Raw genomic sequence first — 24,925 nt, 5'->3', positions numbered from 1 at the left:
TTCCCTCTGCACAACTGACTGTGTTTTACCTCTGATTATGTAACCGAGGTCCACTCCAATAGAAACTATAAATTTACTGAGGGCGCCACAATTGTTGGCCAAATAATGGGTAATAATGAGTCAGAACATAGGGTGGAGATTGAGAATGTGATTGTGTGGTACCAGAACAACAATCTTACTCTCAAGCATCACCAAAACCAAGGAGTATTAGGAAGGGGAGAGACGTTGCACCTGTATTTGTTGGTGGGACAGATGTTGAGAAGGTTACTATCTTCAAGTTCCTGGGAGTCCATATATCAGAGGGCTTCTCCTGGAGACAGAACATTAATATCTCTATTTTCTCAGGAGTCTGTTGAACTTCTTTTGGTGAGCCTTGGAAAGTTTTCTGACTGCACTGTGGCCTGGTTGGAAACTTATGCACCCAGGAATGCAAAAGGCTACAATAAGTAATTAAAAGGAATCTGAGGAGTATTGTAGATCAGAGGGATCCAGTACAGGGTCATGGTGCCTTGAAGTTGGGAATCACAGTGATCAAAATGGCTTTCATCACAATAGCCTTCATCAATTAGAGTGTTGATTTTAGGTCTTGTTGCAGTTGTGTATAAGACATTGGTGAGACCTATTTGGACTACTGTGTTAATTTTTGGTCACTGTGCTACAAGAAAGATGTTGTGCGCCCATTCGCTTCTGGAGGAGGGGTGCCGTGCATATTCCATATGCACAGAGCTTTTTCTGTGCCTTCTCCAGAAGAGGTTTATTGGTCTGGTGCTGCATGAGCTGGAGATGGATGTCATCCCCTCAGCTTACACCGACCATGTCCTCTTTATGGTGACTGACCATGCTGGGCTGCAGAGAATGCGTGACTGCCAAAATGTCTTCTCGGCCGCCTCATCCACCAGGGTCAACTGGGTGAAGTGATCCAGGGTTCAGGTGGGTCAATATCAGGTGTAATCCTAGCAGAGGAGATGCAACCCTTTGAATGGAACACCACACATTTCCCTCACATGGGGGTCCTCCTGTGCACCACTGGAGAGACCTGACTGGAGGCCTGCCAGGACTTAAATGCTGAAGTCTATGCCTGACAGAGTCACTGGCATGTCTCCTCCACATGATTTCATACCGGAATAGGGCACTGGTCATCAACCAGCTAGTGGCCGTGATCCTGTGATACCGCCTTTTCACCCTGGTGTCACCCACCACATTTATCACCATGTCTCAGAGGAAGTTGGTGGACCTCTTTTGAGGTAAAAGGAGGCACTGGTCTCTTCAGCAGTTCTGAGTCTCGAGACCACAGAGTGTGGCTGCACTCAGCTGGGAGCTCTCTACCTCAGCGCCCTGCGGAGATACCTATATGAGAACATGTGTTGGCCATCTACTTACTTAGCAGGGTTTGCTGCTCCAGGAGGACACACAGCTCACATGAATGAACAGCAAGCTGTGCTGCAGGAACTTCCCACTTTCAATTGGGAGCTCACGTGGATGGTATCTTCCAGAGAGGCCATAACAAGTGTTGAGGAAGCTCAGGGATTGGAGAGGAGGTGGGGGTGAGGAGGAGGTTGAGCAAACATGGCTGTGTTGACCACTGAAAAACTGGAGTTGCTTGTTGGAATCAAGGCCCGACATCTTTCTCGGGCCCCAGTCCAGCACAATGTAAGTCACCTTCTGTTGACTCCCACCATGCCGTTCCGAGACATGTTGAAGCAGATCGTGGGCTAGCTGCACCTGCTCACTTTCCACTTCCTTTCCCTCACCTACCATCTGGAGACCCATGATGGTTTGTTTAACCACCCAGCAATGAAGGAAGTCCCCATTGGAGTCCTCCCCCTTTACATCAGGGATCCAGGGTGAAGAGTGCTACACAGAGAGATGCCGTGCAACCAATTCATGAGTCAGTTCACTGACTCCTCATTTCTGTGGCTGGGAGGAGAGAGGTGTACCAATTGAATGTGGTGTGAAAGATTGCAGCTCTCTTCACCTACCTGAAGGGTCTGCACCAGCCCCCCTCAGTGTGGGGGCAGGGGGGTGGTGGGAAGAGGGGGTCAGTTGCTCAGAGGATCGCTTTGTTGGGTTGTTGCCGGCCCTGGCCAAGATAGTCATTCATGGATTGAGGAAGTGGGCAATCGAGGGTTCTGGATGAGCCAACTACTTGCCGCTCTTTTGAGCTTACGTCAGAGCACGTATGTTGTAAGTGTGGGATCACATGTTATCTGAGGGGATGGTGAGCGAATTCCAGGACAGTGGATCTCCAAAAGGATTGAGTGTGTTGTAAATTTTAACAACAGAATTTTAATTTGAACATGTAAATAGTGTATAGCTTATTGCATCTGTGCAGTAACTTGTCTGTAACAAAGGGGCAGTATTGATGATCACTTATTGGAATTTCCAACAATGTAAATAATATGTTTAGATCTATAGTTTGTTGAGTTTTGTACTACTATTGGAGTTTGAATAAACCTTTGTAAAAATAACAGATGTTAACCAGAGCAGGTCCAGAAAAGTTTTGCGAGATGTTGCCAGGATTCAGTGGGGTGGAGGGGGGTGCCCGAGCTATTGGGAGAGGTTGTGTAGGCCAGGCTTTTATTCCTTGGAATGCAGGAGGATGAAGATTGCTCTCACAGTGATATGACTAGATTATGAGAGGAATAGTTCAGGTGAATGCAGAATCTCTTGCCCAAATAGGGGAATCATTTAACCAGGGAACACAGGTTTAAGTTGATAGCGAAGAGTTTGAACAGGAAGCTGAGTGGTAACTTGTTTACACAGAGGATGGTGAATATAGAGTGGGCTGCTGGAAAATGTGATTGAGACAAGTAATAGTTCAAATTTTAAGGAAAAAAATGGATGCATATATGGATAAGTTAGGTTCTGAGGAATATGGGACAAATATAGTCAGGTGGGACCAGTGTTAGTCAGACATTTTGTTTGACATGGGAAAATTAGGCCATTTCCATTCTTTATGACTCCATGACTCAAAAATTCAAAGTACATGGGCCCTGCAATCCCATCCATTACAGCCATCCATCTATGTGAAAGAAGGGAGCTAACAAAGGATTCCATCACCCTTGTCTCAATCTTTTCTTGCTACCTTTCAGGAGTAGGTACAGATGCCTGAAGTCCAGCACTTCCAGGTTTAGAACAGTTCTTTTTTCCCAATCAGATTCCTGAACCTCACCACTCTACCCTAACCATAAACTATTCTGGAACTACCAAAAGGTTTTCCTTCACAGCTGAAACATCATTTTTTTTTGCTGCAAAATCCAAATGAGAATATAATTTTTTATTTATTATCTTTTTGCATTTCATAACATATTGTGGAAACCACCAATATTTTTTTTGTCCTTTCCGTCCCTTTATTGTTTTCTTTTTTTTAAATTTTTTTATTTTTCACACTATAAACCACATTGATCAAGATACATACATTTTTCTTTTCAAATATATACAGTGTCATTTTCTCCCCCCCTCTTCCCATCCCACCCTCCCTACCTCCCCTCCCATTCATTTAATGTATAGAATCTAAGATACATTAAACCCGTCAAACAATGTTGTCACTCAATAAAAATAAACAAGAAATTCTACTGAGTCAATACTTTTCATTTCCTTCTCCTTCTGTCATTTTAGGTGGTAGATGTCCTTGGTAGGTTTTCTCTATTGTGTTTCATGTATGGCTCCCATATTTGTTCAAATATTGTAATATTATTTCTTAAATTATATGTTATTTTTTTCTAATGGAATACATTTATTCATTTCTATATACCATTGATGCATTCTCAAGTTATCTTCTAATTTCCAGGCTGACATAATACATTTTTTTGCTACAGCTAAGGCTATCCTAACAAATCATTTTTGTGCACCATCCAAATCAAGTCCAAATTCTTTGTTTTTATGCTACTTAGGAGGAAGATCTCTGGGGTTTTTTGGTATATTGCTTTCTGTGATTTTATTTAATATCTGGTTTAGATCTTCCCAAAATTTTTTCACTTTCTCACATGTCCAGATTGCATGAATTGTTGTTCCCATTTCCTTTTACAGCGAAAACATCTGTCAGATACTGTTGGTTCCCATTTATTTAACTTTTGAGGTATAATGTATAGCCTGGGTATCCAGTTATATTGTATCATATGTAACCTCATGTTTATTGTATTTCTCATAGTTCCAGAGCATAACTTCTCCCATGTTTCCTTCCTTATCTTTATGTTTAAATCTTGTTCCCATTTTTGTTTAGTTTTACCATTTGTTTCCTCATTTTCCTTTTCTTGCAGTTTAATATACATATTTGTTATAAATTTTTTGATTATCATTGTGTCTGTAATCACATATTCAAAATTACTTCCCTCTGGTAACCTCAGACTGCTTCCCAATTTGTCCTTCAAGTAGGATTTCAGTTGGTAGTATGCCAACAGTGTATTGTGAGTTATGTTATATTTATCCTTCATTTGTTCAAAGGATAATAATTTATTTCCTGAAAAGCAATTTTCTATTCTTTTGATCCTTTTTTCTCCCATTCTCTAAAGGAAAGGTTATCTATTGTAAAAGGGATTAGCTGATTTTGCGTCAGTATTAGTTTTGGTAATTGGTAATTTGTTTTATTCCTTTCTACATGAATCTTCTTCCAAATATTGAGCAAATGATGTAATACTGGAGAATTCCTATGTTGTACCAATTTTTCATCCCATTTATATAATATATGTTCAGGTATCTTCTCCCCTATTTTATCTAGTTCTAATCTAGTCCAATCTGGCTTTTCCCTTGTTTGATAAAAATCTGATAGGTATCTTAATTTTGCGGCTCTATAATAATTTTTAAAGTTTGGCAGTTGTAAGCCTCCTTGTTTATACCATTCTGTTAATTTATCTAGTGCTATCCTCGGTTTCCCCCCTTTCCATAAAAATTTACTTATTATTTTCTTTAACTCCTTGAAGAATTTCTCCATCAAGTGTATTGGCAATGCCTGAAATAGGTATTGTATCCTTGGGAAAATGTTCATTTTAATACAGTTTATCCTTCCAATTAGCATTAGTGGTAAGTCTTTCCAATGCTCTAAGTCGTCCTGTAATTTTTTCATTAGTGGATAATAATTGAGTTTATATAGATGGCCGAGGTTTTTATTTATTTGTATACCTAGGTATCATATTGCTTGCATTTGCCATCTGAATAGTGATTATTTCTTAAATTTTGAGAAATCCGCAATATTCATTGGCATTGCTTCACTTTTATTTGCGTTCTTGTATCCCAACACTTCTTCATATTCCTTCAATTTCTTATGTAATTTTTTAATTGATATTTCTGTTTCTGTTAAGTATACTATAATGTCATCTGCAAATAAACTGATTTTATATTCCTTGTCTTTTATTTTTATCCCTTTTATTTTATTTTCTGTTCTTATCAATTCTGCTGGTGGTTCTATAGCTAACGCGAACAATAAGGGTGATAGTGGGCATCCCTGCCTTGTTGATCTGCTTAAGTTAAATTGCTTTGATATATATCCATTTACTGTCACTTTCACCAATGGCCCCTTATATAATGCTTTAATCCAATTAATATATTTCTCTGGTAAACTGAATTTTTGTAATACTTTGAATAAATAATTTCATTCTACTCTGTCAAAGGCCTTCTCTGCGTCTAAAGCAACTGCTACTGTTGGAGCTTTATTTCCTTCTGCTGCATGAATTAAGTTAATAAATTTACAAATATTGTCTGTTCATCTTTTTTTAATAAATCCAGTTTGGTCTAGATTTACTATTTTTGGTACATAGTCGGCTAATCAGTTTGCTAATAGTTTAGCTATTATCTTATAATCTGTGTTAAGTAAAGATATTGGTCTATATGATGCTGGTGCGAGTGGATCTTTCCCTGTCTTTGGTATTACTGTAATTATTGCTGTTTTGCATGAATCTGGTAAGCTTTGTGTTTTATCAATCTGGTTGATTACTTCCAGGAGGGGAGGAATTAATAAATCTTTAAATGTTTTATAGAATTCTATTGGGAATCCATCCTCTCCTGGTGTTTTATTATTTGGTAGATTTTTTTTATTATCTCTTGTATTTCTACTATTTCAAATGGTTCTGTTAATTTATTTTGTTCCTCTATTTGTAATTTCGGTAGTTCAATTTTAGTTAAAAATTCGTCTATTTTGTCTTCTTTCCCTTCGTTTTCAGTTTGGTATAATTGTTCGTAGAATTCTCTGAAGTTTTCATTAATCTCCGTTGGATTATATGTGATTTGTTTGTCTTTTTTCCTTGATGCCAATACCAATCTCTTAGTTTGTTCTGTCTTAAGCTGCCATGTTAGAATTTTGTGCGTTTTTTCTCCTAGTTCATAATATTTCTGTTTTGTCTTCATTATGTTCTTCTCCACCTTATATGTTTGTAGTGTTTCATATTTTATTTTTTTATCTGCCAATTCTCTTCTTTTAGTTGTGTCTTCCTTCATTGCTAATTCTTTTTCTATATTTACTATTTCCCTTTCCAACTGCTCTGTTTCCTGATTGTAGTCCTTCTTCATCTTGGTTACATAACTTATTATTTGCCCTCTGATGAACGCTTTCATTGTGTCCCATAGTATAAACTTATCTTTCACTGATTCCGTATTTATTTCAAAGTACATTTTAATTTGTCTTTCAATTAATTCTCTAAAATCCTGCCTTTTAAGTAGCATGGAGTTTAATCTCCATCTATGCATTCTTGGAGGGATGTCCTCTAACTCTATTGTCAATATCAGGGGTGAGTGGTCCGATAATATTCTAGCTTTATATTCTGTTTTTCTTACTCTGTCTTGCATACGAGCTGATAACAGGAATAGGTCTACTCTTGAGTATGTTTTATGTCTACCCGAATAATATGAATATTCCTTTTCCTTTGGGTGTTGTTTCCTCCATATATCCAAAAGTTGCATTTCTTGCATCGATTTAATTATAAATTTGGTTACTTTGTTCTTTCTGTTAATTTTTTTCCCAGTTTTATCCATGTTTGAATCCAAATTAAGGTTGAAATCCCCTCCTATTAGTATGTTCCCTTGCGTGTCTGCTATCTTCAAACAAATAGCTTGCATAAATTTTTGATCTTCTTCGTTAGGTGAATATACATTGAGTAAATTCCAAAACTCCGAATATATCTGACATTTTATCATTACGTATCTCCCTGCTGGATCTATTATTTCCTCTTCTATTTTAATTGGTACATTTTTACTGATTAATATAGCTACTCCTCTAGCTTTTGAATTATATGACGCTGCTGTTACATGACCTACCCAATCTCTCTTTAATTTCTAGTGCTCCATTTCAGTTAAATGTGTTTCTTGCATGAATGCTATATCAATATTTTCTTTTTTCAGTAAATTTAGCAGTTTCTTCCTTTTGATTTGGTTATGTATTCCGTTAATATTTAAAGTCAAATAGTTCAATGTAGCCATTTCATACTTTGTTTATCTTTCCTTTCCGTTTCCTCTTCATCACCTTTCCTTCTTATCCATTTCTGCTTTCTTGTTTTGAACACTTTATAAGACAACATTTCTAAAACATCAAACATTTCCCTTATTCTCCTATCTAAAATTTCTTTAACCCCACTATCTCCTCCCCTTCCTGAGTTGCCCTTTATCCCTTGTCGGGCAACCACATCTCCCCTCTCCATTTGGATTTGCGAATTCACTCGCAAACGTCAATTGATTTCGCAGTGACCGTAACTCCTCCCCACCCAGCCCCCCCAGAAAAGATTTTAATTCCCTCCTTACTTCCTCTCTTCCCTTTCTTTCCCTTATTAATTCTTATTTATACTCTATATATTTTCCTTTAAATACGGATACACTCATGTACACACATATATACATACACACACACACACACACACACACACACACACACATATATGTATATATACATATATATATATATACCCATATACACACATACATATAGTTCGTGGTCATTTTTACTCTCGTTATATGTCTTCAGCTCTCTGTCTGTTTTGTAGTTGTTCTACAAATTTTCGTGCTTCCTCCGGATCCGAGAATAGTCTGTTTTGCTGCCCTGGAATAACTATTTTAAGTACCGCTGGGTACTTTATCATAAATTTATATCCTTTTTTCCATAGGATCACTTTTGCTGTATTAAACTCCTTTCTCTTCTTCAGGAGTTCAAAATTTATGTCTGGATAGAAAAAAAATTTTTGACCTTTTTATTCCAGTGGCTTTTTGTCTTCTCTTATTTTCTTCATTGCTTTCTCCAATATATTTTCTCTTGTTGTATATCTTAAGAATTTTACTAAAATGGATCTTGGTTTTTGTTGTGGCTGTGGTTTCGGGGCTAATGTTCTATGTGCCCTTTCTATTTCCATTTCTTCCTGAAATTCTGGTCTTCCTAGGACCCTGGGGATCCAATCTTTTATAAATTCTCTCATATTCTTGCCTTCTTCATCTTCCTTAAGGCCCACTATCTTTATATTATTTCTTCTATTATAATTTTCCATTATATCTATCTTCTGAGCTAACAGCTCTTGTGTCTCTTTAACTTTTTTATTAGATTCTTCTAATTTCTTTTTTAAGTCCTCTACTTCCATTTCTACAGCTGTTTCTCGTTCTTCCACCTTGTCCACTCTTTTTCATATATCTGACATGACCATCTCTAATCTATTCATTTTTTCTTCTGTACTTTTAATTCTTCTTTTTATTTCACTAAATTCTTGTAATTGCCATTCTTTTACTGATTCCATATATTCTTTAAAAAAAATCCATTGTCTTGCCTTGCCCTTCTTCTTCCATTTCTCTATGTTCTTCTTCCTCCTCTGGGTTGGTTATCTGTTATTTCCTTATTTTCTTTTTACTCTCTTCTTTCTTGTTCTCGTTGTTTTCTATGTTCTCTTCCTGTTGTTGTGTTGTAGCTGTCATTCTCAGCTGTGGAGATCGACTCCTCAGCTGGTCCCCCCTCCCGTCAGTGTTTTTTTTGTCAAGCGCGATTGCGCACTTTTACTTGGCTCCGCGAACCATTTTTGTAGTCCCGAGCTCGGGACTTCAACTGACCTTAGGGAGCAGGCTTCTATCTCCGCGGCGGGCCTCCTCGGACAGGTAAGGCCTACACCTTCTTCTTCTGACGTTCTTTCTTCTTCTCTTCTTCCCGTTGCTTTCGACTTTTCTTTCTTCGCTGCCATTTTATTCCCACCTTTACTTTCACTTTATTTTAATTTTTATGCTTGTGCCTTTGTGTTTTGTGTGTTTTTTTTTACTTTTCTGGAGAGGGCTGGAGTTCCCCTACCGGCCACTACTCCATCACGTGACTCCTCCGAAACCACCAATATTATTGTTGTTGGTGTACCTTACATTACATGTAACTGCTCTAAGTAAGAATGGTAGTGCCTCTGTACATTGCACCTATATGTATGACAATAAACACTCATACTTAAATTCATAGCCCTGTTACATTGATTGAACTTTATTAGCAGATCTATCCTTTCCACATTTTGAACAGTCCTTCAGCATTTGCTCTCCTCCAATCCTCTTCCATGTCCATATAAAAATTAAGGACTTGTTCCAACCTAGGGTCACGAACACACCCATTAACATCTCACCCAGACCAGTTAACAATAACATTGAGTGATACCAACCTTTTTTTTTGGTCTTGTTTTATCCTCCACCTTGATCATGCTCATTCTCTTTTTACTTCCTTCTGACTCTTCACTAAACCTCAGCACCCATTCCTTTAGAAGATAACCATCGTGACTTTTTAGAAAGTTATGCTTTTTTTTTCTCTTGGTAAAATGTCTTTCCCCCTTTTTAATTCAATTTCAATTTCCTCCCACGCTCTATGCCGACTTTGCCCGGACGCCACTTTCTCTACCTGAAGCTGCTTCACTTTAATCTCGACTTCCTTTGTTATCTGCGGGGCTCTCGTTTTCGAGGGGCCTTCCCTCCTCTTTATGAGAATGTGCACGGTTTGTAAACCGACTCTCTTCTGCCGCGAAAGCCTGCCATTGTTTAAGAAACCCGTCTTAGAATAAGAATCGGTACAATGAATAACTTTTGAATGGATTAAGGTTTTAGGTGGGGGAAATACATCTTTCCTTGAAGTATCGTCTGCATCAGAACTTCTGGGACGAAATTACACAAACTAAATTGTCGTTAAGTAAATAAAGTTAACCTAAAGTTTCAAAGCGATCTGGCGCCTGAAATGAAAGGTTTTAACTTTCTTTTGTTGGCTCTTGAAAATCATGCTTTAATTCCGAGATAAAGAGGTGGCGTGTCCTGCATTCCAGAAGCCGATTTTGTTTCCTGCTTCTACCGATGGAGTTTAAATCCTCCTGCCAGAAATAAAGGCGGTGTGTGGAGCATCCGACAAGGAACCGAATGGAGAGGGGGAGAGAGAGAAGGATAGAAAGGGAACAGGGAGAGCAAAATAAGCAATAAAGAATGGAGCCCAAGTGAGCCCCTATATAAAAAAAGAAGGGAAAGAGAAAACGTTTCTTTTTTTAAAAAAAAAGGCGAAAACAAGAGCAGCACAGAGGGTAAAGTGGAGAAGAATTAATATGAAAGACGCAAGTTTGAGTTCGGAAACTCGGCTCTTTCTGAAAGCGACTCGATGTCGTGTTCCGAGAGAAGGAGAGTATATGTTAAGAATATTCACCAGATGGGGCCTTGAGGAATTGTCAAAAAGCGCAGTGGTGATTTAAACAAAGGAGAATTGTGATATATGCACAATTAACCGCATTTTGGAGGTCTGAGCATTCGTCCTGACTTTCACAGAATTGTATTTGTGCAACATTAAAGATGAAAGAGAACCATGCGGTCATTGTTAATCTCCGCTGTATCAAATGTCCAATCGCCCACGTAGGTGCTTAAAGTCCCTACGTTTAAAGCTAATATAAACGATGGAATATCAGAACCCAGTTAATAAAGTTCCAAAATCTAACCATGTCGAATGAAATATCAGTAATTTCCTGGTATTTTCAAAGTGATGATATAATCCCTGAATATTCAGCATAGACTTTTCTTTTAATTTACACTTACTTTATTTTCTCTTGCAATTCTCATTGGCAACTCAACGTAGATTAACATCAATCACGGAATAGATTTGGATCATCCCAAATTCCAATAAATTAAACAAGCCATGTGCCCGTCCACGTGCGTATTTGGCCATACCCGTCGTTTTATCGCCATTTTTCGATGGTTTTGTACGAGTGAAGATGTCCTCTCTCTGTTCGAGTCATGTACTATGACTGTATACGCCCCTGTCTATTCTGGGCGTCCCAACTCTATGCACATGTATACATCTGTGGGTGATATGTATATGTTCGAATTAAGTTTTAGAAGAGTTGTATTCTTGACATTGTCATTTTAATTTTCTAATAGCTTCACAAACTATTCCCAATGAAGCTTTAAACGGCGGAGTTCATTTAATTATTCAAGCTGCACTGTTAGAAATGTGATTTTCTAATATGTCCTTGGCACGTCCAAAAATCCTAAACTCTGGGAGCGGAGATTTTCCTCCATTGATCCTTAAATAGGTAGCCACGCAGTACTAATATATGTAAGCGTGTGCATCCAGACTGGTGAAAATAAGCAAGGACTTATACTAATAAATGGTACAAATATTCAAGCGGTGCATTCATACTGTAGGCGCAAATCAGCGAGCACTCAGCAAATACATCAGCACATCCTGCAAGAATATAGAATCTATCCACGAATACAGAATGGGCTAATATGCAGTACATATTACAATCAGCACAAATATCAGTGGAATATTTGTAGAATTGGACTCATTCAGCAGCGCCGACTGGAATACTGTGTTGGATAGTTCAAGTGTCAAATGTGCACAGAATTATAAATAGGCCCTTAAATGTGCAACTTTACAGGAAATGGAAAGAACAGATTACTTATTTATATCACTCGCTTTATTCTCAGTCTTACCCCCTTTCATTTAGATAATTGATTTTTTTTTTCCTGCCGTTTCTTGAGAGTAATTTGTAACAGCTTTTAAGATGCTTTAAAAATGATCAAAAGGGTTTCGAGTCACTCAAAGACGAGGTTGAGGGGAAAAGAGCAGATTTTCCTCGTGACGGCATTTTAAACCCCTTTGCCGCATATTGCTGACAAGTTGATATTTCCCTGTTGCAGAGATCCAAAAAGCTGAATTGAAACCAAGTAAAAGAATGAGGTTTGCATTTATTTATTTTTTGTCTTTTTAAGGCTGTCAGAGAACGTTAGTCTCTCAGAAAATTAGTCGTTTGGATCATCTTCTTACCAAAACAAAATCTGAGCTTTTTAAAGCAATACCGGATTATAGCAAGAAGCTTTGTTTTGCTAAATCGAAGGATTAGAGAAGATTTGCCACCATAACGTTGTGGTTTTATCATCCTTTTATCCCTTCGTGTTGGTAAAGCTGTGTTGCTTCAGGATTAGGGTTTTACAAAGACCTTCCTTGTGCTGCTCTGAGGCAGATAGGTGCAAATCCACGGATATGGGAGGCTTGCCTAGGTTGCTCCTGGCCACAAATCCGCATGTAAATTCTACTGCCGTCAAATCCAGTGGCCTGCAATATGGATTGTTCTTTTCTCCATAGTCAAGTTTGGTGGGAGGGGGGTTGCAGTTTTATGATGAAGTACTCATATGCTTCTTTAAACTGTTAAGATCTTGAGAATTTATTTTGCACGGATTCAAAGTATATCAAGGATAGTGTTTCCTAATACTTTACCGAAGGAAAAAAGTATTTATTTGTATTCACAACTTTTGGTGATCATGCCTCTTTTTAAACCTGTCTCTGCAGTGTCTGTGTGTTAGAGTGCGCTTTACTAAACTGTGATTAATGATGAACGAATAATGTTATTATCGTACGTCGCGTTTGTGTGGCTGTGTGAGTGTATGTGTGTGGTTGTGTATGTGTGTGTGTGTGTGTGTGTGTGATAGAGAGAGAGAGTGAAACTCATAGTAAAGCAACAGTGACCATTTTTATTTAAAGTGTTGACGTCGCCACATAATGATACAATAATGTGTTGTATATGACTGGCGTGTTCATCTTTTCAAAGTTCAGCTTTGTGAATGTATCAGAAGTGTGACTTGGATGTAATACAGCTAGATAACACCATTTATGTCCAGGTTGGCTCTCCTCTCGAGAAACGTTACACATTTATTTATTTCTATCCCTCCGAAGACTATTATATTAGTACTACTGATGTCAGAATTAATGTGCCCTCACTGTACGATTCGAGACTATGGAACCACCCCCCCCCCCCCACCTCAGCCGTGTCTGTGTGTGTGTCTGTGAGTGTGTGTGTCTGAGTGTCTGTGTGTGTGTCTGTGTGTGTGTGTGTGTGTCTGTGTGTGTCTGTGAGTGTGTGTGTCTGTGTGTCTGTGTGTGTGTGTCTGTGAGTGTGTCTGTGTGTGTGTGTGTGTGTGTGTGGCATTAATTTAAACCCTTCTTAGTCTTGTCAATGTACATCAAATCAATTTTTTTTAAAAATACCATCTCCTCTACCTAAAAATAACCATGAAACACTAAAACACATTCATGCCTCAAATCAAACACATACATATAGGCCCACACGGACTGAAACGCATCCACACACGCAAGTGAACATACAAACACGGCGCACTTTGCTGAATTTTAACCATGTGCCAGAATGTATTATTTCCGCCATTAAAATTACAGTTTATCTGCAATTAGTGGAGGTTAGAAAATAAACTCTCGAGATCCACCAGGATTGATCTGCCTCATGATCTCCACCCCATCTCCTTGACAAACGACAAACGTTTAGGCCGATATTCCCTTGCAAGATATAAAGTGCTCAATTGAAAGCCATTTTTTTCATAATTCCCTCGCATTAAGGCATCGGCGTGTTCATGTGATCCTTTCGTTTTAGTTCCCACTAGAGAAACAAGCTTGAAGAACGTTGTTTTCTTACATAATCTGTTTCCTATATCATTGGGCACTCAAGAATTCTAATGCATTAGAGGGGTAACCGTGTGGTACCAGGTCATTTCGACCCACCAATGCCGTGCCGCCCAATTTACACCCCATTTACCTACACCCTCAGTACGTTTCGAACGGTGGAAAGAAACCGGAGCGACCCTCCTCCCACCCCGGGAAACCCACGCAGACACGGGGAGAACGTACAAACTCCTTAAAGGCAGCGCGCCGATCACTGGCACTGTAAAGGCCCTAGATGATTTTGCAGGAGATCTTTGGAAGTGGTATAGCAGAGGGTACGGAAATCCTAAGATGAATCAAAAGCGTGACTTAAGTGTTATTAAAATCCAACAGTTAGTCATTTAGGCTGGGTCTTGGGTCAAATGTGAGGGGTAGGACAGGGATGCGAACGAGGTAAAGGTTCCATTATTGTCACGTAATACTACATATGGAATGTAACAAACATGAAATTCTTTAACTTTGTTTACCGTAAGGAAGCCTGAGTCGCCACTTTGTCCAGCGCCCCTCACAGAAAGGCAAAAGGAGAGGGGAAAGTACTCATACGCGTACTTTCGAGTCTGCCATTCAAACACTATCTGATATCAATATATTTGCTGCTATTCGGTAAATGCATTTCATTTAAAATCTCGCGTCCTTTTCTACAGAACGATCTTTATTTGCTGTGGGGTTTGAATTGTATTTGCCCATGGTATAAATATGGACCACTTGTTGCCATTGAAACGGCACCGGTAAATAGGGGGTCGAAATTGTTCAGTAGCAACTTCAACCCAGGGCTGTAAATATTCCTCTACCTTGAAACACAAACGTTTCTTCTGTAGCAACACATTCGCATCAAACAAAGTCAATCGAACACCACGTAAACTGGGTAGAGTTCTGTTCTAATCTTGTGGTCAGTAACGTTTGTCCCAATATTTGATGAAAATCCATTCGCACATTTTGAGGCACAAGTTAAAATACTTAATCTTTCCATTTCTATAGAACTTTCATTTTAGTTTGTTTCACGTCCATTAACTTTTTACCAAGTATGGGACTTTCGCGTCATGTGATTTTCTTTTCACTCTCTGTGACTTGGAACTAAACAAACTAGTTCCCAAACAGTTAAAGCGAATTTCAACAATGCCATTTGTGGGAACCGTCTCTGTAAGTGCACGGCTAATCCCGAGAATTTGCACAATTCCATTGAAGAAATCGGATGATGCTTTTCTTTCCTGTCTTTACCGAGCTGGCTTTCGCTACAGAAAATGGGAGCGTGTGTATTATAAAGAATAATATGCTAGTCATTGAATTGAATTCAGCTGATCTGGATTGGGCTTACAGCAACATTCAACATGCAGGACGGCCAACAAAGCCGAAGAACCAGAGAAAGTCGGAGTACACAAATGCCAGGATTATCTGTCCCCCTGATTCGGTGAAGTTACGCTCGGAGTAGATTGCAACCATTTCACGATAGGAATGAGTTCATGTTGGAAATATGGATGTGCACATTTGGTCTAATGTAACGTTATAATGTCATCTATACTCTTGCTCTCGCGTTTTATCGAGTAAGACCCTTAAAGTTGTGGAACATTGCATTCATAGCTATCATGAAGGTCACATTAGACAGAAACAGCACAAATATTGTTTGGTTCAAGATTTTAACATTATACGTCCGAACTGGAAAGTGAATGATTTTATTTTCCAACCATGTTCACTTATGCAAATACAAATTGGTCACATTTGACGGACAACCTGTAATGGGAGGCGTTAAAGATTGCGCGACAATATCACTCTCATACAATTATAGATGGTAAATTGGAGGGGCAAGTTGTTTTAAACCTGATGTTAGATTGCATTAAAATGAGAAATTATGTCAGCCAGATGCTTAAACATTTTGTTTTCACTGCAAAAGGAGTCTCAAATCAGCGTGTTAAGATCAAACTCTTGAGAGAAAAGGAAGAAAAGTTTCACCACCTAAATAAGGAATCCCATTGCTTTCTGAGACCGAATAAATGCCGAATGTTTTGGATGCATACATAATTAATAACGTGTCATAAAATGTTAATGTGGGTAGAACGTGCCTTTAGAAATTATTTGCCAAATGCAAATAATGGTGAAAAGGGGTTGTTCAATAATACTGATCAGATCTTTTGTCCATATACAATTAAATCAAATCTATTCAATAATTTGATTGTAAGACGCTAAGTGGACTTCTTGTCATATTGTTTTTCGACTGGAATTGAACATTACTTTTTGACCATCGAAAGTGTCAAGCCAAAGAAGGTCGGACTGTGACATATTATCTGCAATTACAACACTGGACTTTAAACTGTGAATTTCAGTCGTAAATTAGAATTGTAAATTGAAATACAGTTGCATCTGATTTTTTTTGTCTATGGATGATCATTACTTGGATTAGAATAATAAGATTTTTAAAAAGAGACGAATAAAACATTAACTAAAAGGAATTTATTACTCTGGTAGAGCAAGTGAATGAACAGTAATGTAAAAGACTGCTGCCTTTGTGACATTCAAATCACCTTAAACCCCTTCTTTGGGCAGTTGTTTAAAAATGAAAGAAAATGACATTCCAGTCACCTAAAACTTTCTTAAACGAGATTAGAAGGCGAATTGGCGGCTCTTGTCATCAATAAAACGATTTTCTTTTGGTCGGTGTGTGAAGTACAGGTGTAGGAGAGGAGATCTTCGCTAACAGGTAGGTCTATTCACACAGCCTGCTGCCTAATTCTCCCACAGCCCCGCTCAGACGAAGCCAGCGCTAATAACATGTCGTGGAGATGGCTGTTGGCAAATTGCTTTGTTATTCTTGTCAGAAGAGGTCCCTAGGAACCAGTCAATTTTAAACGATACATCAAAATGATTAATTGCCTTTAAATGAGCATCTGTTGGGTACCCTTGGTCGGGTTGGTTGCAAAGTTTGGGGGGGTGGGGGGAACAGAAAAGAGCAAGAGGCTCAAAAATATAATGTATTCATAAAGTAAAAGTGATTCGATCTATTAATTAGCTGACAGCCGCCCATAGATTATCTTTTCTACTTTCAGATGTTAAATTGTTTTGGGGAGTGGGAGGAATGGGTTTAGCAGTGCCTCGGCGTGACTACGGTCTGGGTCGTCTCGGAGTCATTCCGAAGCTTTTTTTTTGCTCTTTTTTTTCTTCGCCTTCTCAAATCTTATTATATAATTCAGAATAATAAAGTTGGCGCTGTTGAAGCTCGTGCGATGGGGCTGACAACGACATGTTATTAGATCAAGAAAGAGGTGGGGAAACGAAACTCTGAGCGTGAAGTCAAAATAGAAAAGATGTAACTTTGGGAAAATGAATCGAGCAAGTTCTCTTGTCATTAGCGCTTCAAATGAAAGATTGAGAAAAGGTAGAAGGAGTAGAAGACATGTTCTGGAAAAAAAAACCAACCTTCTTCAAATCTTCTGATGGACTGGACGCTCGTCTGCATTAAGCCACACTGAAAGCTGGCTTTAAGGAAAAGCTGAGAGGAATTTATTCTCGCTTTAATTGCTTTAGAACGGCTCCCACAATGACTCATTTGAGAGATTTTGCGCCCATTTAAGTCCCTACTTTCAGCAGTTCACGAGTTAATCCCCTTTCATTCTGCAGACCCGCGGTTGGCTTGATTCAAGGGAACCTGCTAGACAGAAACTTAAACATATAAGAAGCCAGTGTTTTAGGGGTATTTCCAAACAACAGCAAGGATCAGTAGCGTGGAAACAAGAGAACTCTGTGGAGAAAAAAGGTGTGAGAGAAATAAAGGCGAGATGAAAGAAGAATTGGTGAATATGCAAAATAAATTAAAGGGTTGAACAGATCAGTTAGTCCATACCAGGAAGGCAGATCTGAAAAACTGCAATAAAATAGAAGTCGCATCAAATGGTTAAATAAGCTACGCAATTAATTTAAACAACTAGACGCATACCTCAAAGAGCGACCGTTTTACCACAAATGTCTTAGCTAAAGGTATATTAGAGCAAAGTTATCTTCCGCACTATGGGAAGGAGACGCTATCGAGCACACATCAAGAAGAGACGGGCATTATTGCTTTAATCCTCTTACCAGTAGTCATTTTAAGGCAGCTTTTTTGGTGTGTGGAATGGCGTCGTGTTGCCCCAATCCCAGTTTAAGCCGTCAGGGCTGGGAGAGATTGTATTGGGAGGACCCGGGGCTCTATTAGCAATATCCAGAGGGTTAGAACCGTCCATTCTGCTGTGTAAAAGCATGACCAATCTGAAAAGCAAATAAAATCAACGGTTGAGTTCGTCAACCCTGTACCAAAAACTGTACAAACCCCTGCTAACAGGAAGATGATATCTCGAGTACAGTAGACACTCCCCACTTAAATATTGGGCATTTTTATTTGTTCTGTGGGGAGGGGAAAAGTTGTTCCTTCTTGTCGAAAATATCTCAGAAATACTTTATTGTGTTTTAAGGTGTGAAGCTGATTTGATCTGTGCAGCTAGGAACGTGACGCAGGTTGTTTTAGACGAAGTTTGTGCAGAAGTAAGAGGAAGACCGAGAAGACCATGCTTTGATTGACACGTTGAAGGACCATTGAAATCCTGCAAACTTGTTCTTGGCTCCTGAAGCACGCCAGTGCTTCTGTCTTAAACTCCCGCATCAGCCTGTTTCCCAGCAGATGGCAACATACCCTATGATTGGCTGCAACTTTCTAATGTAAACTGCAGCAACGGAGTCTGAGAGAGATCGAGAGAGGTATTGTAGAGAGATACCAAAAAGAGGGCGACAAGAGGTGGCCGCAGACAGCAGTAAAATGACAGAACTGACTCACTGAACAATTCCGAATACTAAGTGTTAGATATTCTGTCTGCCTTTTTATCCAAGAGCTCTTAAAAGGAGTGTATCTTCCGTGGGCTAGTGGAAAGATTCAGGTTGACTAAGGTAAGTGTAAAAATTAGTTTAAATGGAATGTGTCTTGAATATGTAACTAGTTGAAGTAGTGTGTTTAACCTGCGCATCTTGTTTGAACACTCATTGTTCTTGGGCACACTAGCTGGGATTTGTTTGTCTTCGTGACGAGTTTAATATGCGCTTTTCCGATGGCAATAATTTAGTTGCTAGCAAGTCTCAACACTTGACTCCTCGCTCTATCTTTTATTTTCTGTTTAAATCGTCCGACCAACAAAGTAAGAACTGCGCAACGGAGGCTGGTGCTGAGCACTGAGACGCTTCACGTCTGGTTATTTCAAATATTTTTGAATGAATATCACTCTCTGTACACCCTGCCTTCCGCTCCCATCCAACCCCGTGCAAATCTCTGTCAAGACAAAAGCAACCTGAAAGAAACCCGATCAACACATGTCCCATCCGGCATTCAACAGAAAGCAGGGCTTTACCGCTCTGTCAAGCGCCTACCTACTTGTAAGATGGCAAGTTCTGAAAAAAACTTCTCATTCAGAAAATAAAACTTGAATATTATTTCCTTCAACAACCTTTCTGACATTTCTCGTAACTATCAAGATTTTAAGATTAAAAAAAAATACGGATGCGCGAGTTACAATTTTAAACCCGTGTTGATTAGATGTCATAATAACGTAAAAAGAACTGTTCTGGTGACCAATCTGTCATACCCTCATGAACCCCACTCTTGTATTCTAATGAAACACTTTTGACAGAAAGAGGAATCGCGGGTGTGATTAAAACTAGTTTCTGATTTACTCTTCTCAATCTGTTCAGATGGTTTTTAAAAAAATATTAAAATTAAAAGCGGAGGGTTAATGCAACCCGAATGATGTGGAGTATTCGGCCAACTTTCAGAATGGTGACGCGTGAATTCAGCTGCATTTAGAAAGGTCCTGCTGGATGGGATTATACTTAGATGCCGCGGCGCCTTCTAGATAAATTGGTTCGGATTTGTAATGAAATGGGAAATTCCAACTGAATAGTTGTGGTCAGCTTTAATCCCCCCCCCCCCCAACCTCCGCCACCCTCACCGCCCACCAATCCTCTCCCCCAGCCGGAATTTCAACAAAATTGATTCTGAATTTTTAACTTAAATTATACTTTGTTTGGATAGTGGCTTGATGCGAACAGTTATTACTAAGAACACAGACCAGTACCACACAGGAACAGACCCTTCGGTCTCCGATGTCTGCGCGGAGCACGGTGCCAGATTAACATAAAACTCCACTGCTTGCACATCATAAATATGCCTCCATTCTCCGCACGTGTGTGTCTACAAGCCTCTCAAATGATTCTATCGCACCTGCTTCACCCACTCCCCATGGCAGCCCGTTCCAGGCTATTGCGAACAAAATATTTGCACATCCATGCCTGATGGAGTTATTAATGAAGAAAGCGTGGCCCACTTTAAAGTAGCCTCGCAGTTATTCCGGATATCTCCAGCTGCTTTGTTGCCAGTGTAGCCTTGAACTCTGCGCAGGTTGGTCATGAACCTGTATTTTACTCTCCAGATGATCAATCAATTTTCATCATGCCCCTCTCCCCCTGACTTCCACCCAAACAAAACGAAATGACGGAAGATGAGGGTAACCATGGCCACAACAGAAATTTAGTTCGTGGAATAAGATATCAGCAAGTAAGAATACCATTGAGATGTAAACTATTGAGGACATTTCTGAATAACGTCCCAAACACATTTTAAACGAATTATAAGTTAAATCAGCTGCATTTCTAAGAAAAAAAGAGGATAAGAGAAATGACACCTCAGTGTATAAGTGCACGGAAAACTCATCTGAATAACTTGAATGAACATCGATATCAATGATAAATATTTATGGTATAGCCATATGCAAGCTTGGGTCCAATACCTTCAAACATAAATTGTGTGTAATTCAGGGACGCGACGACAAACGCAAAAAAAAAAGGGAATGTTGGCCACAGACCTGGAGAAAGGAATAGTTGGACAAATAAGCCATCAAAAATGGCAATGGGGAAATTAGAGCAAAATAAAGACAGGAAGCGAGGTGAGGAGTGTGCAGCGCAGAGAGGTAGATTTTCTGAAAACTGTCTTAACTCTAGTGTATCTTGGTACAAAATACGCGCGTGTGTGTGTGAGACACATTATGGGGTGGGGTGGGGGGGGGGGGTGGAAGGCGCAAAGGTTTGTGGGGGGCGGTTGTGGAATCAACCTGGTGTCAGAGAGGATGATGAATGAACCGCACTGCAGTCGAAAGCTATTTCCACTTCTATTAGGTCCTGAGCCAAATGGGGATCAGGATGCATATTTTAAGGACTATCTAATAAATCTTGCCAAACTCGCCCCTACGGCGATGATCCCGATGCAGAGGTGACTGCTGAATGCTGGCCTACTTTGTCGCAAAGTAAATGTTTAGGAATCGCCTCTGTCGAAGTAATCAACATTCCTGGGCGCTTCTGTAAATCTCATTTCAATGAATTTTTTAAACTGTTTAGCAAGTGTCCATAAATAATTACTCTCGTCCCACTGTACAAAGACTTAAGGAACAAAGTGGACTTGTGTAAGTAGCAAATCTCAGCGTTCCGAGCTTAATCTAATTCAAGTGCAATTCTATAAATCATGATTTTAAAACGCACCGGTGCTGTTTATGTTTGTTTAGCGTGTAATCAAGGGACAGTTGACTCTATTTAATAATTAACAACACTTAAGAAACAATTAATTCTGTTGCACGTTTTTAATTTTACGACTGAATATAATTGCTTTCAATCTCACTTGGAGTGACGGCCCACAATTACATACTCTTTAGCGCACTTTGACAGCGAGAAAACATCTCAATTAAGTATAATTAGTACATTTGAATATTGTTTGCCCTGAAGCTACACCCTAAAATATTTAATTATCAAAATCTAATTATTTAAACTAAAGTTGCCAATGTTCCAGTTATAAGTACCAACCCCTTTGGAATGTAAAACAACTGCTTAACTGTATTTGTAGGTTTTTGATAAACTTTTTTTTCTGCTATTGTGAAATGTTAAGGTGTTCCACGTCATTTGCTGCGATGCAAATAATAAGCGTAAATATAAACGTGCCGTTAAAATGTGGTACAAACACATACATATATTTGCGTATAAAATATGTATAGATGTATATGTATGTATGTAGATATGTACATTTCGATTTTGCCTGGAATGATGAATGATGTTACAAACATCACACAGAATTATCTCCCTTGGCTGCTAAAAGTCGGATGTCTTATCTGCAAAAGAGACTTACATTTCTTCCCCCTTCGGTGTTCTCTTTCGTTCTCCTACTCTCCATTTCTCTCTTGCTTTGATTTATGCAGTTCGATTAGGATTACTGTATATTTGGTTCCAGATCGTCGCTGTCGTTAGATTTGCCTTTACAGATGTAGATGACAGTAATAAATATATAATCATGTCCCGCAGCAAAGATCCCTCCCGGCAGCTCCGCCATGCCAAACTTTTAACACTGCACAAGCCAGGAGATGATCATCTTAAAGATGTAAACGCAGATAATAGTCAGCCGTGTTTGTTTTGTATTTGGCGTGGGAAGAAAACTCGGAGAATACATCCCGAAGGAATGAATTGCGTTTAGTCTGTGTGGGGAACAATTGACCCGGGACAAACCGGCCATATGCAAAGTATTTTATCACTTTAAAATGTGTAGACGGGTTGTTAAAAAAAACTTGATAGCGATCTCTAATTTCAACAAATATTTATTACAAGATTTCTCAGTGGTACTGACTCTACATCATTCGCGTTAGCTCTAAACTCAGTGTCTCAATTGGGTTATCTCCTGATTATCTGTAGATATTTCGGATTAGTTGCGGTGTTACTAATTACCAACGGATTTAAGGACACTGTCAACCTAGTATTGAAGTCGCTCGGGACCCGGCCCCCTCCACCACCAATTCTCAATAAGACAATTCCCGGGATAGCAATTGTCAAAGCAAAAGCTCTCCGCGTTAACGAGTACAATGCTTCGTCGTATTTCTGTTTGATCATCTCTAACAGGAGTACCTACATCACATATCATCGCCGCCACTCGAACGACCCTAACTGATTATTCTTCGACTGCACGGCTTCTTTTGACATTCGGCCCCCGTCTCGGCTTTCTTTTCTTCGTCTACTTCACTTCATTCGGTTTAAGACTTTGTCTAACCCATAAACCGGAGGCACGCACTCCTCTATTTCTGAGAAACAAATCCTCTTGAATTTCGAAAGAGATTGAAGTCCATTGAATGAGCGTTCTCTTATCCGAAACATTATCTCGCGTTAAATGTGCAGTACAAGTGTTGAAACATTTTAACAATCTATTAGGGTTCTTTGACATCGCTGATGTTCCGCATTTCACAACCCAAGATTATAGTAAATTTGTTCTCTCTCCTGAGTCCCTTGGGGAGACACAGCAAAAGCACCATTTATATGCAGATTTACTGAATCAATAAAAAGCAGTTGAAGATACAAGTATACACGAGATAATCTTGAGGGGTGATATGTATATATGGAACAATCTGAATATATACATATTTCCATATTAATCACGGTAACTGAGAAAATACGGAGAAATTCATTGATATCTACCATCGGTGTAAGCGGGATACGTGAACGAGATTACCAGTGGATGGGGAGAATGAATCAATATCAACGAAGAAAACAGATATCCTTCAGTAATTATGCAATTAAAGTTTGAGTTTAACCGGATTTATGTCTCTTAACACGAAACAAATCGCCTGATTAAATTCGACAAAAAAACGCATCAGTCACACTACATTAAAGGAGATGGAAGTAATTATTCCAATTACCTCTTTGTAATCGCGTGGTTCATAATTAATGGCTTTTCGCCCAACAGATAATTTGATAATAATAGATAACAGTGTTGTGCAACATTTTGTCACCCCTTGGGTCACATTCCATTTAGACAGAAAAGGGAAAATAAATTGAATCAGGATAAATCAAGAAAGGGTTGCTTCCCACTAAATGTTAGCCTGCATTGAATTTCAGATCGGAATCGCACTGCACATTTGGAGACTTGAACCCACTTTGAACAGCCCTATTGATGAGGTCTTACACTTAAGGGCATTTAACAGTATGAATGACCCTTTATTGTTATTACAGCTTCTGCTACTTTTAAGTCTCTTTGTGTTTTCATATTATTGTTTTATCCCATTTAGTATATAACATATAACATTCTGACTAGTTTCTTCACCCATTTTACTTTCACTGAAAACATGACAGAAATAGTGGAGTGTTAAGGTAAATTCACCAATCACCAGATGGATCATTTACTCCATGAAATAAAATAGTAATCTGAACACACAAATGGTTAAGAAAATAGCAGCAGAAGCTGCTAAGATCATTGCAAATCGAGGGCCATTCCTAATGTTAAACACAGCCTCGAATAGACTCAGCACAGAGAACTCAAACTGTCTGCACATCTGATCTCTATGTTTAAAAAGCAGTGAAGGAAGTACACAATAATGCACAAATTTTCCAGGAATAATTTATCAGGTCAGTGCCCTTTGGTCGATTAGATTCAGTGAAGGGCTTATGGGAATGTAGTTAGGAAAATAAAACATGTCCACTTTTGGGTGAACTAGAAACAGAAATAAAATATTCTTGTTAACAGGTCAAGTCGAGAATTTATGTGAGATTTCTTTCCATAAAATGTTGATAATCTTGGAACTAGTATCCACATGTTGAAGCAGATAGCATTAATACATAAAAGGGTGTACACACGAAGCCGAAGGAAATAGGGGGCTGTGTGCAAAGTGAAAAAAGTCATTAGAATCAGCGAAGGCTCAGGTTGAATTTAGATACTGGCATTTAATCACTCGGATTGAAGATTCTATGTAAAGAGTAGGCCGAGGCCTACAATCGTAATGCGCAAATTTCTCTCCTGAATTGTCTTTGAAGGTGAATTTCTGAATGCATTATATCCTACATGGTCAGTCTATACTGTGCTCCATGTAATGATATGTCTAGTGTTAATTTCACAGCTGGATGTGGAAATTAACGGTTAGATACATACATGATATTGGGCAAGCAAATAAACATAATGAACAATTTGATCATATCATTCCATACAAAACAAAG

General features: G+C 38.9%; 1 protein-coding gene across 2 annotated transcripts in view; it reads left to right on the top strand.

The window, feature by feature from the left end:
- The first annotated feature begins 13,005 nt into the window (after positions 1-13,005).
- LOC138763931 (diencephalon/mesencephalon homeobox protein 1-like) overlaps positions 13,006-24,925 on the top strand; it is a 61,263-nt gene continuing 49,343 nt past the window's right edge. Inside the window, exons 1-2 of one of the 2 annotated variants that reach the window (XM_069938939.1) lie at positions 13,006-13,074; positions 18,343-18,811. The gene's annotated coding sequence lies outside the window, so the exon portion shown is untranslated. Of the gene's footprint in view, positions 13,075-14,384; positions 14,510-18,342; positions 18,812-24,925 lie in introns of those variants that run through there. The other variant, XM_069938938.1, reaches the window with a different exon arrangement.

Source organism: Narcine bancroftii, chromosome 5 (genome assembly GCF_036971445.1).
Source record: "Narcine bancroftii isolate sNarBan1 chromosome 5, sNarBan1.hap1, whole genome shotgun sequence".
Classification (NCBI taxonomy): Eukaryota; Metazoa; Chordata; class Chondrichthyes; order Torpediniformes; family Narcinidae; genus Narcine; species Narcine bancroftii.
Note: the sequence above shows the minus strand (reverse complement) of the source record. Positions and strands in the feature narration are given on the sequence as shown.